At 39.7% G+C, this 18,245-nt stretch overlaps 1 pseudogene; it reads left to right on the top strand.

Annotated features, from left to right (window-relative positions):
- The first annotated feature begins 3,417 nt into the window (after positions 1-3,417).
- Positions 3,418-15,348, top strand: LOC109488983 (annotated as a pseudogene).
- The last annotated feature ends 2,897 nt before the right edge of the window (positions 15,349-18,245 follow it).

Genomic DNA, 18,245 nt, shown 5'->3' on the forward strand with positions numbered 1-18,245 from the left:
ATTATAGAAAAATGAATCTTTGAGGAGTGTAATGATTCTGATTACTCCTCCTCTCACACACACCTCACTAGCAGATAGAAATCAGCATGGGTGAAGCCAGGAAATCAACACTGAAAACAATTGTTACAGTTGTCATTGTCTGCCATAACACAACAGGCATACATGTCCCACACACAACGGGATTTTATTTAACAGAGCAATCCTGTATTAATTATATGTTTCACTGTTAATACTTTTTCACTAATTTAAATAGCTCCTTCCATGCTCCTTTCCCACAGTAAAACCAGACATGTCCACTGCTAATTGCATTACAATAAAGATTCCATTATCACAATGAATTACATGTGCCACCTTTTTTCGGGGGCACAGTCCCAGCTCACGACAGCCAGAGGAGCAACAGGGGAAAAGGAAAAACCAAAAACATAAGTCATATATACAACAAGAGGAAAAAGACAATAGAGAATTATACCAAAGTTTGATGCAATGACCATGATTGGTGGTGGGAACCCTCCCTATTCAAGCCTGGTTCCTAGAAAACTAAGAAGAAAAAGCTCCAAAGCAGTGATTTTAAGCAAAGTCCTCTCCTTACTACTCAAAGTGTGGTCCACATGGTAGCAACAATGGCATTGCCTGAGAGCTTGATAGAAATGCAGAATCTCAGGCCTTACTTAGACCTACCGAATCAGGTTCTGCATTTTAATAAACATGCAGGTGATATGATATGTCTGCACATTAAACTTGACAATTACTGCTGTTGTCAACAGTCACGAACATAGGATCAAATGCCCCCACTCCATTCCATGACACCACATGCCCCCATCAGTACTCAGATGTTATCTAGAGATAAGAAGGAAGGCAGACTATACTGACTTGACTGACTATAGCTAGAATAAACTAGTGTTACATTTCCTGGCATCAAACAGAATGAAGTCTCAAAATGAGATGAAGTTAAGCTATCAAAGACTAGTGACCTTTTTTGCACAGCTAATTGTTAAATCTACACCTTTACTATTATCAGCCTTCAAGCATCAGTTCACATGTTTTTTAATGGGTCAGTTATTTAATTAGGTTCTTTGTAAGACAGTTCACATTTTTCTATCATCCATGAAGAGCTTCCTGATAGGCCCACCAGGCTCTGTTATTCACTCAATACTCAGTACACATCGTCTTGCTTTGTTAGGGTTTTTCAAATTTATTTATTTATATAGCTTATGTCTCCACTAGATTGTTACCTCCTTGAATTTATTAATACTTGAATTCATTAATGCAAGCCTTTTTTTTTTAGAGCATCTATATAGGTTAGAATTGCTTTCAGCCCTAAATAGCAGTGCATATCTTACAGTTGCTTGCAAATTTTCACAATTCAATTCTCTTTCTGGCAGTTTTGGGACTGATGCAGAGGTTTAGCAATGTCACCCAGCACTCAGGCTCTATCTTTCTTCTCGTCAGTCTTTACCATATTATCTTTTTATATTTGGGCTTCTTGGTTCAGAAATATGGTTGACTCAAGTCCAAACATCACATCTTCGTGCCACCACATTTAAGACTAGAGAGGAGCTAATCTCCTCACCCATCTCATTTTATTCAGAAGCAAAATCCCTCCCAGAAGACTTCCTTTTACATCTCACTGGCCACAAGTTGATCAGATGGCCACCCCTAAATATCTGGAGCAAATAGGGAATGGGATTACCAAACTAGGTTCAGACCCTGGACTCAGGGAAGTAGTCCATATTCCCAGATAATATTGTAGGCTGAACAAAAGTGGGGGTCTCTAAACAGGAAGAAATGAGGAACAGCTGCTACGTATGCAGCCAACAGTGTGTGATGCAACTACGACGCTCAAGGCATCCTTCTAGTCACTGCTTAAAATACAAAAATGAATTAGGCAACTGCAGGCCTAACTCACAACATTAGTTGTATGCAATTCATAGACACTGGGTGCACTTAGCAGGCACTGGGATCCATGCACGATATGATCTCTGCCCTCCTAAGGCCCCATTTCCCTCATCCCTAAGCACACTCCTTGGAGCTAACGACTCTTCACAGTTTGACGTAGATCTGTGTATGTGGATACCCCCACATTCATTTTTATTAAAATGTTATCATAGTCTTACCAAACACTTACTATATGCCAAGGACTATTCTAGATGCTTGAAATAAAACAGTTAATGAGACAGATGCTTCAGAAGCATGCTTTGTTCACATTAAAATCTGCTTTTTTCTTTTTTTTTAAACATTTTATTTATTTATTTGACAGAGACAGAGACAGCCAGCGAGAGAGGGAACACAAGCAGGGGGAGTGGGAGAGGAAGAAGCAGGCTCCAGCGGAGGAGCCTGATGTGGGGCTCAATCCCAGAACCCTGGGATCATGACCTGAGCAGAAGGCAGACGCTTAACGACTGAGCCACCCAGGCGCCCCAAAATCTGCCTTTTTCTCACGGTCATCTTGAAGGCCTCATTGTTTCTTTGTAATGGTCTTCTGTATCACATTCTATGCTTCTGCCAAAATATATTTAACTAGTCCCTTTTTAACAGACAGTAGTGTTCTAATTTCCTACCATTGATGGCATACGAGATCTTGATGAACTTTCTTAAAATATATTCTATGAACACATACAGGAGTTCTTCTGTTGGATAGCTTCTTGAAGTAGCTTGCTAACATACTTTTTCCCTTTGTCTCCTCAACACGAGGCACAGTATTTTACACACAGTGGGTGTTTCACCATTTACTGAATATTCAGTCACCACCATCCCTACCCAATCAAGAACCCCTTGAATTTTCAACATGACTTTTTTTTTTATCATTTCAATAAGAAACTAAATTCTTGCATTTAGAATACATAAATAAAAAATTCAAACCCTAATTCTATTTTGTAGATTTAAGTTATAATTCACTTCAGCTCCTTAAAAGAATTCTTTTGGATTTTCCCACCAACTTAGCATTTTTAATATGTTTTCATTAGTAATAAAAATCTGTGTTTTAAGGAACACGTTTGCGAACTGGCGTTTGAAAGGGTCCCCAGAGAACTGCTGTGGATAGCTACTGACGTGAAGAAAACCCAGCATTTGCCATGTGAAATTATCATCTGCATATCCACAGGGTCCCTTCCCAGAGGCTGTCTGGGGACCAGTGCTCCACATGGCCCTCGCACTGTGTGACAAACAGCAGGGAAGATGTCCTCTTCTGTATCTTGCCCATCTGATGTGGGTGCCAATAAGTGACAAATGAGCACAATTATTATTTGTGTTGAATGGGATCAATGTGGGCTATCACCTAATAAAGTGCTTATTGAATGTGCACATTTTTTTTTGTCATTTAATAACCAAAGGGAACTCTGTACTTGTGGGATTATGAACAGAACTTCAAAGGCATGCAGCACCGAACTTGCCACTCACCAACCAAATCTTATAAAAGCCATGTCGGGTAAGTCAGGGGTGGCTGTGAGGGAGCAAAAAATGCTGTACTTCGGGGAATTTGTGTTTTGCAAACTTGGAGGATGAGAGGAACTTCTCCATATTTAAGTATGCAGAAACTAACAAGAACCATTTAGGCACATAAAAGTTCAAACATAAGGGGTTGCGGAAATGAATGAATGTGTGTATGTGTAGCTTAGTGCAGCATTTTTCAAACATTTTTGACTGCAGCCCACAATAAGAAATACATTTTACATCATGACCCAGTGCAGACGTGCTACACACATGTAACTGAAATGAAAGTTTCATAGAGTAATACCCTTACTATATGATACTTTCCATCCTATTCCATTCCATTTCAGTTTTTAATGAGGTCTGTGCCCCCACTAAATTGATTTCAGGACTCACTGATGAATGGTTTATCATCATTGATGGTCAGCAGGTATCCACTGGAATTTTTTTTAAGTCATCTTCATGAAAGATAGGAAACTCGGGCACATAATCATCACATACCTACAAGTTTTAGAATCATAAAGATCTGGGGTTTAGTCCCTGCTCTATTACTAGTGTATAACTTGGGAAAAGTGCTTAAATTTCATAAACTTCAGTCTCGCCATCTGTAAAGTGGGGATAATAACAGTATCAATCATATAATGTACTCTCAAATGATAACTACTATCTCCAATATCAGGAGGATGATGACGATGGTTATTTACTCACTCATCCTGAAAAACGTCCCAGAAATGGGAACGTAATCCAGGGGAGGACAAGACCTACAAGATGCAAGAAACTTCTGTGTAAAGACCATTTATGAGCTAAAGTCACCCAAATAAAGGTTTCCTAAAAAAATAGTGATCAAATTTTTTCAAATTCTTAAAAGGCACAGTTTATAAGATATTGCTAAAACAAGTACATACACACGCATGTCCATTGCTGCACTATTCACAATAGCCCAAAGACGAAAACATCACAAATCATCATCAACAGATGAATGGACAAACACAATAGAATATTATTCATCCATAAAAAGGAATAAAGTACTGATACATGCTGCAACAAACCATCATAACCAAAAAAAGGCAGACACAAAAAGTGACCTATAGATTTCATTTATATGAATATCCAAAATAAATAAAACCATAGAAACACAGAATGCAGAATGGCGGTTGCCAGGAGCTGAGGGGAGGGGAGTATGGAAGGATGGTTAATGGAATATACTTTTGGGTAATGAAAACGTTTTGGAAAAGGGTAGTGGTTGTACAACATCATGAGTATACTTAAAACCACTGAACTGTTCATTTTAAAATGGTTAATTTTATGATATAGGACTTTCACCTCAGTAAAATATGTTTCTTAAGTGAGCATGCATAGTACATAAAAAGAAGTCCAGTCATTATTGGTCATTATTATCTTACTAATAAGTTATTTTCACCTCAACAAAATATAGTATTATTATCACATTGTTATTCTTAAAAGATTGTTACAATCTAAAGGCATTAATTCTGTCTTAATAACATTCTGACTAAAAAAAAAATCACATTCTCCTCAAGAGATAGGAAGAGAAGCCAGCATCTAAAGAAAGCAATGTATTTAACTACACACAAAACTCCCACAAGAGCCACGCAAATAGAAGAGGGAGACCCAGCCAAATCTAAATGCCAAAACATGGCACTAACCTACAGGAAGAAAGTCAAGAAAAGTTAATATTTTTAAAAGGCAAATTTATTTATTAAGTCTGGAGATGACACCCAAAATAGGGAGGTTGCTCTCACAGGACCAAGACTATTTCAACAAGCTAGAAGAGAAAAAGAGATTGAGAGAAAACAAAATTGAAAAATTTTATAGACTTTTTCTATTGAGATATATTTTACATACAACATTTTATTAGTTTAAAGTCTACAACATATTGATTTGATACATTTATTTTGCTTTGTCACTCTAACATTAGCTAACACTTCTATCTCATCACGTGATTTCCGTTTCTTCTAGTGTTGAGAAAAATAAAGATCTACTCTCCTAGCAAGTTTAATTTTATAACAAAGCTTCGTTGTCTAAATCACTGTTCTGTGTATTAGGTCTCCGGGACTTATTTATCTATTATTTGCACAAAATAAAATTTAATGGGAGCAATGTGACGCTGTATATCTAAGTGTCTTAAAACACCTGTATTTTGGTGTTTTTAAAAAGGTGTAGAATGGTTATCTGGTAAATCTGGTTTAAGAGCTATATATATATATATATTTTAAAGGCATAGGGCTTCAATTAAATAACTGATGTGTGGCTGCTTTAAAAAAAAAGCCAAGTTAGATTTCATTGTAGAAGTACAGTGTCCATGTTCAAGGAAAGGATGGTAACAGTGTCACTGTAATCCCTACACTGAGTACCACTGCAATATATTCAAAGGAGAACACATTAGATTGGTGAGGGGTCTAGGGAAATATTCCAAGAAAAATGGGAAAAATTTTGTCCAGGGGAGGGAAAGCAAAGAGGAACACAGTACAAAGAAGCTTAGGGGTTACACTCTAAATGGTCAAATAAGAAAATTTCAGACAGACAAAATTATCCACAAAAATACTCTAAACCACCTATAGAATAGATTTATGTATTTTTCCGTATAAACACTGATGTTTGAAAACCTCAGAGGGAATGAACAAAAAAGGAAATCTTCTACACAACTGGGCTCCCAATCTTTGACATAATTTATCAACCCCTATCCATGAATGGGGGCTCGTATTAGATTCTTAGGGCTTCCATAACAAAGTACCACAAACTAGAGGGCTTAAAACAAAAGAAATTTATTTATCCACAGTTCTGAATGCTAAATATCTGAAATCAAAGTGTCAGCAGGACCATGCTCTCTGAGGCTCTGGATAGAATCCTTGCTTGTCTTCCTAGCTTCTGGTAGTGGCTTCAATCCTTGGTGTCCCTTGTCCTGCAGCTGCTCACTCAAATCCCTGCCTCTGTTGCCATACGGTACTCTCCCTGTGTGTCTGGGTCTTCATACGGCACTTTCCTTTTCTTATAAGAAGCCCAGTCACACTGGATTAGGGCCCACCCTAATACTTCATTTTAACTTGATGACATTTAATAAGATCCTATTTCCAAGCAAGGTCACACTCATAAGTACTGGGACTTAGGACTTCAACCTCCTTGAGGGTCAGAATTCAACCCTCAACAGAAGAGTATGTAGAATAGATTCTAAAGTAAATTCGCTCACGACAAAGTGTCTACCATTAGGCTTTAATAGAAACCCCTATACATCAATAGATGTGACTAGATTCGTTTGTTGATAGGGTAATTAATGTTTGCTAGACTTTCATCTAAATTTTCCTTGTTCCAACCCACATACATACTGTATGAAATTCTGAAACCTGCAAAATTTTGGAAAGGAGCTTGGTCAGCTGCTTTCTGTCTTTCTAAATCGACATTTTCAATGGTGACCCCACTGATGAGCTTCACACTTCTGCCCTCGGGCACATTCTAGGGAGGGCAGGTTCTAAAGCCATAGATAAATACATGCAGGTGAGAGGGGACTATCTCGGATGGTGCCCAATAGCTACAACGCTCAACCACCTCATATATAAAATGGAGAAAATGATACACCCCCCCACACACACACACAAGGTCGTGGTGCATAAATTAGGTAATACTTGTGAGAACTGCACTGAGAACAAATGCTGGCCCCTTGCAAGTGCTCAACAATGGCAGCTGTGCTCGCTGTTTGTTTTAAAGTGCAAGCTCTATTGTGTGAAAAGGGATTTAGTGAATTCTATGGTGAATTCTGCTGTGACTTTAAGTGAATTCACTTAAAATAGTAAGTAAGCAATTAGGGCAATCCACAAGTGGTCTGGTCTGCTTTGCAAAACAGAGTTCCCCGTTCACGAACAGGTGTTAAGCAAAAGCTGTGACCATACATCAGGGATGCCACAGGATGTTTACTCTCCTCTGGACACAGTGGGGTAACCCCTCTACCTCACAGGGTTATTTTAAAGATTAAGAAAATCACAAAGGAAAAAGGCATGGTCCAGTGTGTGACATATAGTGGGGTGTTAGGGGGTTTTATTACTCTTGTAATCACTTCTGGTACTGTCATGATTAGAGAAGATTCTTGCCCAGAAGAGATCAATCAAAAGACTCCCTTCCAACTCTTGGCAACATGACTTTATAGGAAGACTCACTGCTGAGTGTATTTTCCCGTTTACTTAGTAAGAATATCTGCCTCGTTAATATTTCAGGAAGAAATACAGCCCAGGAGTTATAAGGGCTGACATTTTTGAGGACTCAAAAAATGTTTATCTGAGATATTCCTGGCAGCATTGTTTATAAATGTTAAGACTGAGAAATAGCGAAAACACACAAAGTTAGAGAACTGCATAAAAATAATGGTACATGATTAAGAGTACAGGCTCTGGAGTCAGCCAGCCAGGTTTAAAGCTCCACTCAGCCTTTGGCAAGTTAACCTCACACAGCCCTGCTTTCTTCTTATTCATGGAGCCATTGAAAGAATTACAGCAGGCAAAGCACTTAGCACAGTGCCTGACATAACAAGCCTCCAATGATGGTGATGATGATAATGATGGTGATGATGGTATGATGATGCCACCACCATGAAAAATATTGCTGGAGGTATATCTTTTCCTGCTTCATAAATAAAATTAATATATGTGGCTAAATACTAGGTCATGCAATAGAGGAGTCACAATACCTTAATCCTGTGATGGGTTACTATCTCTTTTATACCTTTCTTTAGTGTCTGAACTTTTCATTTACAGTGACTTTAGAATCTAAAGAAAAAAATCTTTTCTATTTTAGCAAAAAAAAAAAAAAAAAAAACCAAGAAGAAGAAGAAAAGATAGGAAAGACAAGGTTGGGGAGGGCAGGAGGAAGGAAGAGGAGAAGATTTGCTCTACAGGGCTAATCCCAGGTTCCCCTACAACTGAACTCTGTGCCTTCATTGGACCATTTTAATTACTATTATTTGAAGACTCGAGGGTTGTTGGTTTTTTTCCCCCTGGAAAATGAAAAATTCTTTTGTAATGCAAATGGCTTTTCTCTGGTATATTTGTCTTAGAATTGGGAGATTGGAAGATTCCTTTTTTTTTTTTTAAGATTTATTTATTTATTTGACAGAGAGAGACACAGCCAGCAAAAGAGGGAACACAAGCAGGGGGAATGGGAGAGGAAGAAGCAGGCTCCCAGCAGAGCAGGGAGCCGGATGTGGGGCTCGATTCCAGGACCCTGGGATCATGCCCTGAGCCGAAGGCAGACGCTTAATGACTGAGCCACCCAGGCACCCCAAGATTCTTTTTGTAAATTCTGTTTATTTAAATTCAGTTAATTAACATATAGTGTCTTATTAGTTTCAGAGGTGATTCATCAGTTGCATATAACACCCAGTGCTCATTACATCATGTGCCCTCCTTAATGTCCATCATCCAGTTACCCTCCAGCTACCCTCAGTTTGTTTCCTATGATTAAGAGTCTCTTATGGTTTGTCTCCCTCTCTGATTTCGTCTTGTTTTATTTTTTCCTCTTTTCCCCTATGCTCCTCTGTTTGGTTTCTTAAATTCCACATTGGAGTAAAATCATATAATTGTCTTTCTCTGATTGACTTATTTCACTTAGCATAATACCCTCTAGTTCTATCCATGTCATTGCAAATGGCAAGATTTTAAATTTTTGATGGCTAAGTAATATTCCATAGTATATATATACATACCACATCTTCTTTATGCATTCATCTGTTAATGGACATCTGGGCACTTTTCATAGTTTGGCTATTGTGGACATTGCTGCTATAAATATTGGGGCACAGGTGCCCCTTCGGATCACTACATTTGTGAGATCATAAGTTTCGTAAAGGCAGGGCAAACGTGAGTGCCTGTTCAAATAACGGTAATCTTTTTTTCTTTTCCAAACTTAAGTTTTGATCATTTTTAAGCCTACAAAAGTTGAAAGAATAATATGAACACCTCTGTAGACACCACTTAATTTCAGAATGATTAGCACTTTGCCATGTTTGCTTTCTCTAAAACAGATATACCTTTTTAAAAAATGTATTTACTTATTTATTCATGTACTTATTTTTTGCTGAGCCAGTTAAGTTGCAGGTATCATCTCACTTTGCTCCTAAACACTTCACTTCAGCATAACTTGCTGAAGAATAGGGCATTCCCCTAGATAACCACAATAGTATTCGATAACAGCAATTAAATTGTCACACCAGTAAAGATTGCCACGTAACTATTTGTTCATTCCACAAATATTTATTGGGAGCTTACTATCAACTAGTGAGCTAGAGTGATAAGCAAAATAAACATGATCCTGCTCACAGAGTGAGAAACCAACATTTTATAATAGTCATACCGATGACTATACAGTATGAAATTACAAATGTGGCAAGAGTCATAAAGTGCCACATCGTATTTACTTCAAACTTACCTTTGATTATTTACTACTATTTTGATTATAACAATGGCTAGTACTGGTTTATTAATTAGGAGATTTCCAGTTGCAAGTGACAGAAACCTAACTGAAACTAACTTAAGAATAAAAAGGTATTTATTGCCTCACTCTAGGCACAAGAAGCAGGGGCTGAAATGATAACTCCCTTTGAATTTCCAGACCCCGCCTTCCTCCTCAACGTTGATTTAATTCTCAGGCAGCCTCTCTCCACTGTGGCCAATGGCACGGCTACTTGCAATCCAGTAATGCAGGACCTATAAAGTTCTAGATCCAGAAGAAGGAGCCCTCTCTCCCAAGTTTCCGCACCAGCTCCTGGAGAAGACTTGATTTGCCCAGTTTGGGTCATGTGCTCTTTCTGAACCAATCCCTGAGGCCAAAAGAATGGAGTGCTCCCATTGGTCAGGCTGGATCCTACACCCACCCATTGTGCTCCGGGTACAGGCAAGATTGAAGCCATCCAAACTCTAAAGAAGGGTTCTTGTACCAAAGTAAGACGTGCTGGATGCTCAAAAGCCATACGGCCACCCATGGCAGTGTCTGAAATTGTGCCTCTCCGCAGGTCCTGGAGGCCTTCATAATACAATACAGTGCACACTCCAAGCCAAATACCGGCAGGTGGGGATACGAGGCAAAGGCTTCCCGTTTCTAGCCTGATCTATGTCTTAACAAGCCGAGTCCACCAGAGGTCGGGGCAGAGCGCAAAGCAGGAATCGTCCTGGGGCTGATTCTTCAACCCTGCTGAAATCAGCAACTCACGCTGGAGGTACGTGGGCACACACAGGCAGCAGCAGCCGGAAAGAAAACCCAGACTGTGGCAAAGCAACCATGTTTCCTTCAGAACTGCCCTCCTAAGGTACAGGTTTAGACTTAGAAGCAGGGGCAGACAGGGTTAGGGAAGTGATTTTTTAAACCACCATATTTTGCAACCTCACATGTTCTGCTGAAGAAACACAGATACCAGGGCTCAGAAGGACGCAAAGTGAGATACAAAATTACCAGTGCTGGATCGCCCAGAGAGGCTGGATTCTCTTCTCTGCCCCCACCCGCCTCTCACCTTCCACCACCCTTTAACCTGTTCGCCACACCGATGGCCTTTCCACAACTTGATCACACCAAGCCGGTTCCCACCGAAAAGCCTTTGAATGTGTGGAACCCTCTGCTTGGAGAGACCTTTTCCTAGACCTTCCCTTACTGAGCTCCTTCCTGTCCAGGAGTCTCTCAGGAAATGTTAGCACCCCATCTAAAGTAGTGCCCCACCCGGTAGCACCAGCATATCACCCTGTTTATTCCCTTCATGTCATTTATCACCCTCTGAACTTGCCTGTAATTTTTTTGGTTTCCCCCACCCCACAGCAAAACAACAAAATTCAGGGACTTTATTCTGCAGTTTACTCAGCACCTAGAATAGTGCCTCCTCAGACCAAAGGGGCACAGGAAGCATTTAATGAATGAAAAACAAACGAATGAGTCCCAGTTTCCCACACATAAATTGAGATGGTGAGATTATATAATAATAATAATGGTAAAATACATTGAACACGCATTGCATGTCGCACACAGTGCGAAGGACTGTGGGTAGCACTGTAGGTGGCTGCCTTAATATCTCTTCACCCCTAACAAGATCTCAAATATTCTCAGGACATCAAATATCCAAGATGTTTCAGATGCCCAAATTCCTCACTTAGCCATGTATTCCTTTAGCTTAGCTCAGAACCTTTCAAGATACATTTCTGTCACAGAAACATTTGTTGAAGTGAAATTTCACCTAGAAGCCCTATATGAAAAACAAATGGAAAAAAAATTATGTGTTTTAGACCATTAAAAAAGCCGCCAACAAATTTCAAGAATAGGAATCAAAGACCACCATCTCTGACCACAAGGTAATTGGGTTAGAAATTTATAAAAATAGATGAGGAGACAGTTCTCTTTATAGAGGTATTCCAGCTAATAATTGAAAGGATAAGGTATTTTGCTACTTGTCATGATTTAATGGAGCTAGGCAATGAGAATGGAAGCCACCTAACCTGACAGACCATCAGATATCATGTACCTCCTGATAAAAGAACACAGAGCCCATGAAGTCATCTCACCAAAAAGATCATATAAAATCCGATTAAACTTCAAGACTGAACTATCAATTTGCAGGAAATTCAGAACTTGTTAATTTATACCACAGGAATATAATCAGCAAATCCAAACAGAAGGACACTAGAAAACTGAATTCCTCCAAAATAAATGAGAGAAAAAAGGAGATGGAACAAAAACTGACTAAAAGAGGCTTAAGAAACGTATCAACCAATCACAATACGTGGACCTTTTTTGGATCCTCATTCAAGCATACAACCTGAGAAACAAAAGATTTCAAAATATATGAGAATTAAAAAGTTTGGCCCTGAATAGATGAATCATTGTTTTTGGAATGGTATTTTAATTATATTTTACTATATAGAGTCATTTTATATTACAGACACAAACTGAAATGTGAATAGGATGAAAAAAGTTAATACAGTTATTAAAAATTCCCACCTATTCCAACATTTAAAAAATACTCTAAGACAAAAAAAAATTATTACAGCTTCTCAAACTAGAAATGAAAAAGCCACTGAAGCATCATACAGGTTTTCAATCCTAATAAAGTAAATACCAATAACTATAACCTACATAAACAAAAATCTGTTTGAGGTTCTCAATAATTTTTTTTTTAAGAAAAACAGATTCTTGAGACTGCAGAAAATGAGAAAAACACTGTGGATGATCACCAGCCATGAAAGGTCCCTTTCTTGCTATGACCTCATAAGGAGCCATTATTATGGAATTCCACATACCTATAAAAGCCCCTGGTCATTCCTAGGTTTGCCATCCTTCCAGCTCAGGAAGCTGGTTTTCAGTGACCTGAAGGTCATTTGACTAAAGTTAGCTTGTTTTCTCCTTTGCATTGTGGGCTTTTTGTATATTTTGTTTACACTTTTTCTTCCTTTTTCTCATTTTTCCATTTTCTTTCTTTTTTCTCATTTTTCTTTTTCTCATTTTTCTTTCTTTTTCCTTTTTTTCTTACTGGTTTTCTTTTTTTCCTTATTTTTAAAATTTATTCTTTTGTCTCATTTCTTCTTTTCTTGGTGTGTTAGTATTTGTTTTTGTTCATTTTTAGTCTGCGTTATGTTTTGATTCCATTATAAAGATCAATTCATTGGGTGGTTTTTGGAAGTGATTTTCTTTTGAGATGACCTAGACCAAGCTTCTCACCAGCTTATCCCAAGCTTAAGCTCACCCTGAGACACTGGGCTTTCAAGTCCAGCAGTTAATCCAACACGTTGCAAGGCTTCTCAGCCATCTCTGCTGAGGAGACCATGTCAGCAACAACCAGCTCTTCAAGACCATCAGCAAGGGTACCTTTGCCATGGTGAACTTGGCCAGAGACATCCTGACTAGGAAGAGGTAACCATAAAGATCACTAACAAAACTCAACAGAATTCCTCCAGCCTCCAGAGACTATCGCGAAAAATAAAAATCATGAAGGCTTTGGATCATCCCCACATAGTGAGATTATGTGAAATGATGGAGACTAAAGACAAGCCTCCTTATCGTGGAGTAAACTAGTGGAGGTGAGTACTTAGTGGCTCATGAAGGTATGCAAGAAAAAGCAATATAAGCCAATTTCTACCCAACAGTGTTTGCTATACAGTACACAGCATCATAGTATAGTTGAGTATAGTTGAGTATAGTATAGTATAGTATAGTATAATAAATAGTGTTTGCTATGCAGCATCATAAGTTTATTGTTCATAGAGACTTAAAGACAGAAAACTAGCTCTTGGATGCTGGCATGAACATCAAGACTGCAGACTTTGGTTTCAGCAACTAATTCACCATTGGCAACAAGTTAGACACCCTCTGGAGCAGTCCCCCTTTATGCTACCCTAGAACTCTGCCAGGGCCCAAAGTATAAGGCATCCACCATGGCTGTGTGGAGCCTGGGAGTCATTCTCTATACGCTGGTCAGTGGATTCTTGCCTTTAAAACACAGAACTTCAGGGAGCTGCAGAAGGGAAAAGTGAGCAGAATATACCATATTCTCTTTGACTTGAGCACGGAATGTGAAAACCTGCTCAAGAAATATCTCATTCTCAATATCCCAGCAAGAGAGACATTTTAGAGCAAATTATGAAGGATCCATGGATGAATGTGTGAACCCGTCATTCCTACCTTTAATTGCTGTATTAGTCAACAACGATGGCCATAACAAAATGCCACAGATTGGGTGTCTTTAACAACAGAAATTGATTTCTCATAGTTCTGGAGGCTCAAAGTTCAAGATCAATGTATTGTAATGTCTGGTTTCTAATGAGGTCTCTCTTCCTGGCTTCTTTGTTATCCTCACATGGCCTTTTCCTCTGCACCTATATATCCCTAGTGTCTCCTCTTCATATAAGGAGACCAGTGATATTATATCAGGGCCCACCCTTATGACTTAATTTAACTTTTATCATCTCTTTAAAGATCCTATGTCCAAATATAGTCAACATTGGGGGTCAGAGCCTCACTATATGAATTTGGTGTGGGGTGGGGTGTGGGGGGGTGCAGTAGATAGACAATTCAGTCCATAACAATTGCTAAGAATACTCAGAGGAGCCAGTCAGATCTTGAGAGGATCAGGAGACAAGGCAAAAAGCAAGCAGCAAAGCCATCATGACTGCCAGCCCCCTATCCTGCCCGGAGAGGAAGACCACCCCTGGCCCAACTGCAAATAGCAATCTCTCTACAAGCCAAGTAAGAGCAGGAATTCCCCACTTTCGGAGAGAGCCAGCTTTGGCCAGGCCTCCATGCAGAAGGGCAAAGACAGCCTAATCATGTCAGGATCCCAGGGCCTCCAGGGCTTCTTCCCCTGCATTCTCCCTGGACTTTTCCTGCCAATACCGGGCATCCAAGACAGCCTGGGGGTAGCCCAAACAGGCCTCTGGGTCTCCCCACCATGGAGGGAAACTGTAAAGTGCTACAGCCCAGCACAGCCCTGTGTCCCTGTGGCCTCCCCTTCATCCTTCAGTATCAACAGCAGTGCTAGAACCCCAGATAATGCCAATTTCCCCCAGGATGTATCCAAACCAAACTCCATACACACTGGGCAGCTCCAGCAGTGTGGGACCAGAAGATTTTGCCCCAGTGTGCCCCCAGCTTCTCCCTCTTGCAACAGCTACAGCCAGCACTGGGCCACTGGGGGCTCCTTCAGCAGGTTCTCCTTCAAGTGTACATGGAGACACCTTTGTTTCAAATTTGCTGGGATGTAACCTGAATGAACCTAAAGGCAAAAACTAAGTGGAGATGCTCAACCCTGCAGAGGCCAAGCCACACTCGCTGCACTTTATGTGTAATATGACTATTGCAAGCTCCATGGAGCCCAACAAGATGATGCGGGAATTCAGCAAGGTGCTTGACACAAATAGCTGCCAGGACAAGCTGAACATGAAATGGTGATGCTCTGCAGGCAGGGCACCCCAGGGCCAAGAAGGCTTCCTGCAGTGGAAGGTGGAGGTGTGCCAACTCCCACAGTGCTCTCTCAACAGGGTTCATTGAAATGCATTCCCAGCACCTCCATGACCCTCAAAAACAAAATAACCAACGCAGTTAAGCCTTAAAAGGCTGCCAGATTTGTAGAGCAGTGAAACTATATGATACTGCAACAATGGATACATGTCATTATACATTTGTCCAGACTCACAGAATGTGCAACACCAAGAGTGAATCCTAATGTCAACTAAGGACCTTGAGTGATAATGGTATATGGACATAGGGTCACCAGTTGTAACAAATGTAGCACTCTGGTGGGGGATGTCAATAGTGGAGAAGGCTGTGCGTGTGTAGGAGTAGGGGATTTATTGGAAACCTCTGTACCTTCCTCTCAATTTTTTGTAAACCTAAAACTGCTCTTTTAAAAATAGTCTTAAAAAAAAAAAAAGGCTACCAGGAACCACCTAGGAGACAAGAGGAGGGGCCAGCTGGCTCCACCTGCCTGCCTTCACTCAGCCCCACCTCAAAGGCAGAGACTGGACTGGTTTGTTTCCCCTGGGGCACTTCTCCCCTCCCCTATCTTTCTGTGGCTTCTGTGGCTTTTCTTCAGGATCCGTGAGAGAGGGGAAGTGGTTCTATAAAATAAAGACAAAAAACAAAACCCTTCCTCCTTTCTCTGCTCCTCCCCCACTTCTTGTGTTTTTGGGCTACACAAGAGTTTGGTTACATACAGGGGGAACTGAACAAATAAATACATCAAGGATAATGGAAATCAGGGTTCTCACTGAAGGAAGAGAGTCACAAATATGGAAAAGGTGAAATTAAAAATATGCTGTATGATTTGGGATTGGAATTGAAGGTATCGGTGTGAACGAAACAGTTTTAATATAGATATACATGTGTATGTGCCCATTCTGTCCACCAAGACCGGAAGCATAATATACCAATAATAGTACCCCCTAGATCTTGGTTCCTGTATATCAGCCTCCACTTAAATAAACCAAGGCTCTTGGGAGAAATGTCTCATGCCAGGGCCGGGTAGGGAAAATACAAGATAAACCTGCAACATCCTTTTGCTCCAGAAAGTAAGGAAGAGCTCAAAAAATGATGAGGGCATACCGAAATGACACAGAAGTGTCTATAAAATACAACAATCATTCTAAATGGGAAAATGCTAGAATCATTCTTTTTAAACAGTGGGATGGATCCCACTAATAACTCTTCTATTCACATTGTGAAGGTTTGAGCCAGGATGATAAAAACAAACTGGAGTTATAAGAATTGGAAGAGAATATAAATCTATAGTTCACTGCATATTTTATGATTATTTAAAAGTAAAACTCAAAAGAATATATCTAAATAAATTATTAGAAATAAAGTTTAGCAAGTAGGCTGGCTAACAATTCTGATGTAGAGTTAGTATCCAATCCCACAGAATAAGGGCTCAGTCCCACATGACTCCCTCCCTCCCACTATACCTCAGATGCCAATCTCAATTTTTCTTATGGTGAAAAAAATTTTGTATTTAGAATTAGCCAGCTGGTCTGTTTAGATGATCTTAATTTTGTTGGCAATAAACAAAGCTCATAGTCAGGACAGAACTATGCCTTTTCTCTCCATCCAGCCCGATGAGGGTGCTGACCTTGGCCGGGTCAGGGTCACAGTACTTCTTCATAGACATGCTGACCTGGTGCTCATTGGCCTTGACATACACAAGGAACACAAGTGTGTTGCTATCTTCTATCTTCATCATGACTGACTTGCGGGCCAGGGGGAACTGGATGTGATAGTGGTCAAGCTTCTCTCCTAGCGGCACTCTAATGATACTTGAGCTGCTTTCTGAGCCACTGAAGGAAGCTGGCTGATGTGTACGTCTTTTTTCTGTAGCTGTGGACATCTTGCAGCACTGCCTCTAGGACTTCAAAGCCTTTGCTCAGCAACAGACAATTAGAAAATGTAGTTTGAAAAAAAAAAATCCATTTACAGGGGCGCCTGGTTGGCCTGTCTGGGATAGCATGTGACTCTTAATCTTGGGGTTGTAGGTTTGAGTCCCACGTTGGGTGTAGATTATTTAAAAATAAGGGGCGCCTAGGGTGGCTCAGTCAGTTAAGCATTCCAACTCTTGGTTTGGGCTCAAGTCATGATCTCACAGCTGTGGGATCGAGCCCCACATGGGGCTCTGAGCTCAGCGTGGAGTCTGCTTCAGATTCTCTCTGTCCCTCTCCCTCCTGCTTGTGCTCACTCTCTCAAATAAATAAAATCTTTTAAAAATAAATAAAATCTTAAATAAATAAATATAATAAAATCAAACAAAATTTTAAATCCATTAACATAATTCAGAGAACATTAAGATAAGAAAACAATCCAACTAAAGGTGTGTCAGAACCATAGAGGAAGTTATAAGACTTTATTAAGAGATTAAGGAGACCTAAATAAAAGAAATATCTAAGATGTCCATGGGTAGAAAGACAATATTGGGGAAATATCCATTATCTCCCAATTTATCTATGGATTTCAATGTAAAATATCAACAGAATTTTACATGGAACTTGGTAAGTTGATTCTAAAATGTATATGGAAGAGGAAAAGACCAAGAATAGCTAGGATCATACATAGAAGAGTAAGGCAGAAGACCTGCCCCACAAACTATCAGGAATATTATGAAGCTATAATAACTAAGAGAGTCATATTTGTTCAAGTTCAGATAAATGGACAAGTAGAATGGAATGGAATGGGATAGGGTAGGATAGGAGTAGGATGGAATAGAAAGCTCAGAAATAAACCCACACACTTATGTAATGTTTTGATAGATGACAGAAGTAGCATATCACATCAGTAGGGAAAGGAGTAACTGTTCAATAAAT

The sequence above is a fragment of the Ailuropoda melanoleuca genome, chromosome 3 (genome assembly GCF_002007445.2).
Source record: "Ailuropoda melanoleuca isolate Jingjing chromosome 3, ASM200744v2, whole genome shotgun sequence".
Taxonomy (NCBI): Eukaryota; Metazoa; Chordata; class Mammalia; order Carnivora; family Ursidae; genus Ailuropoda; species Ailuropoda melanoleuca.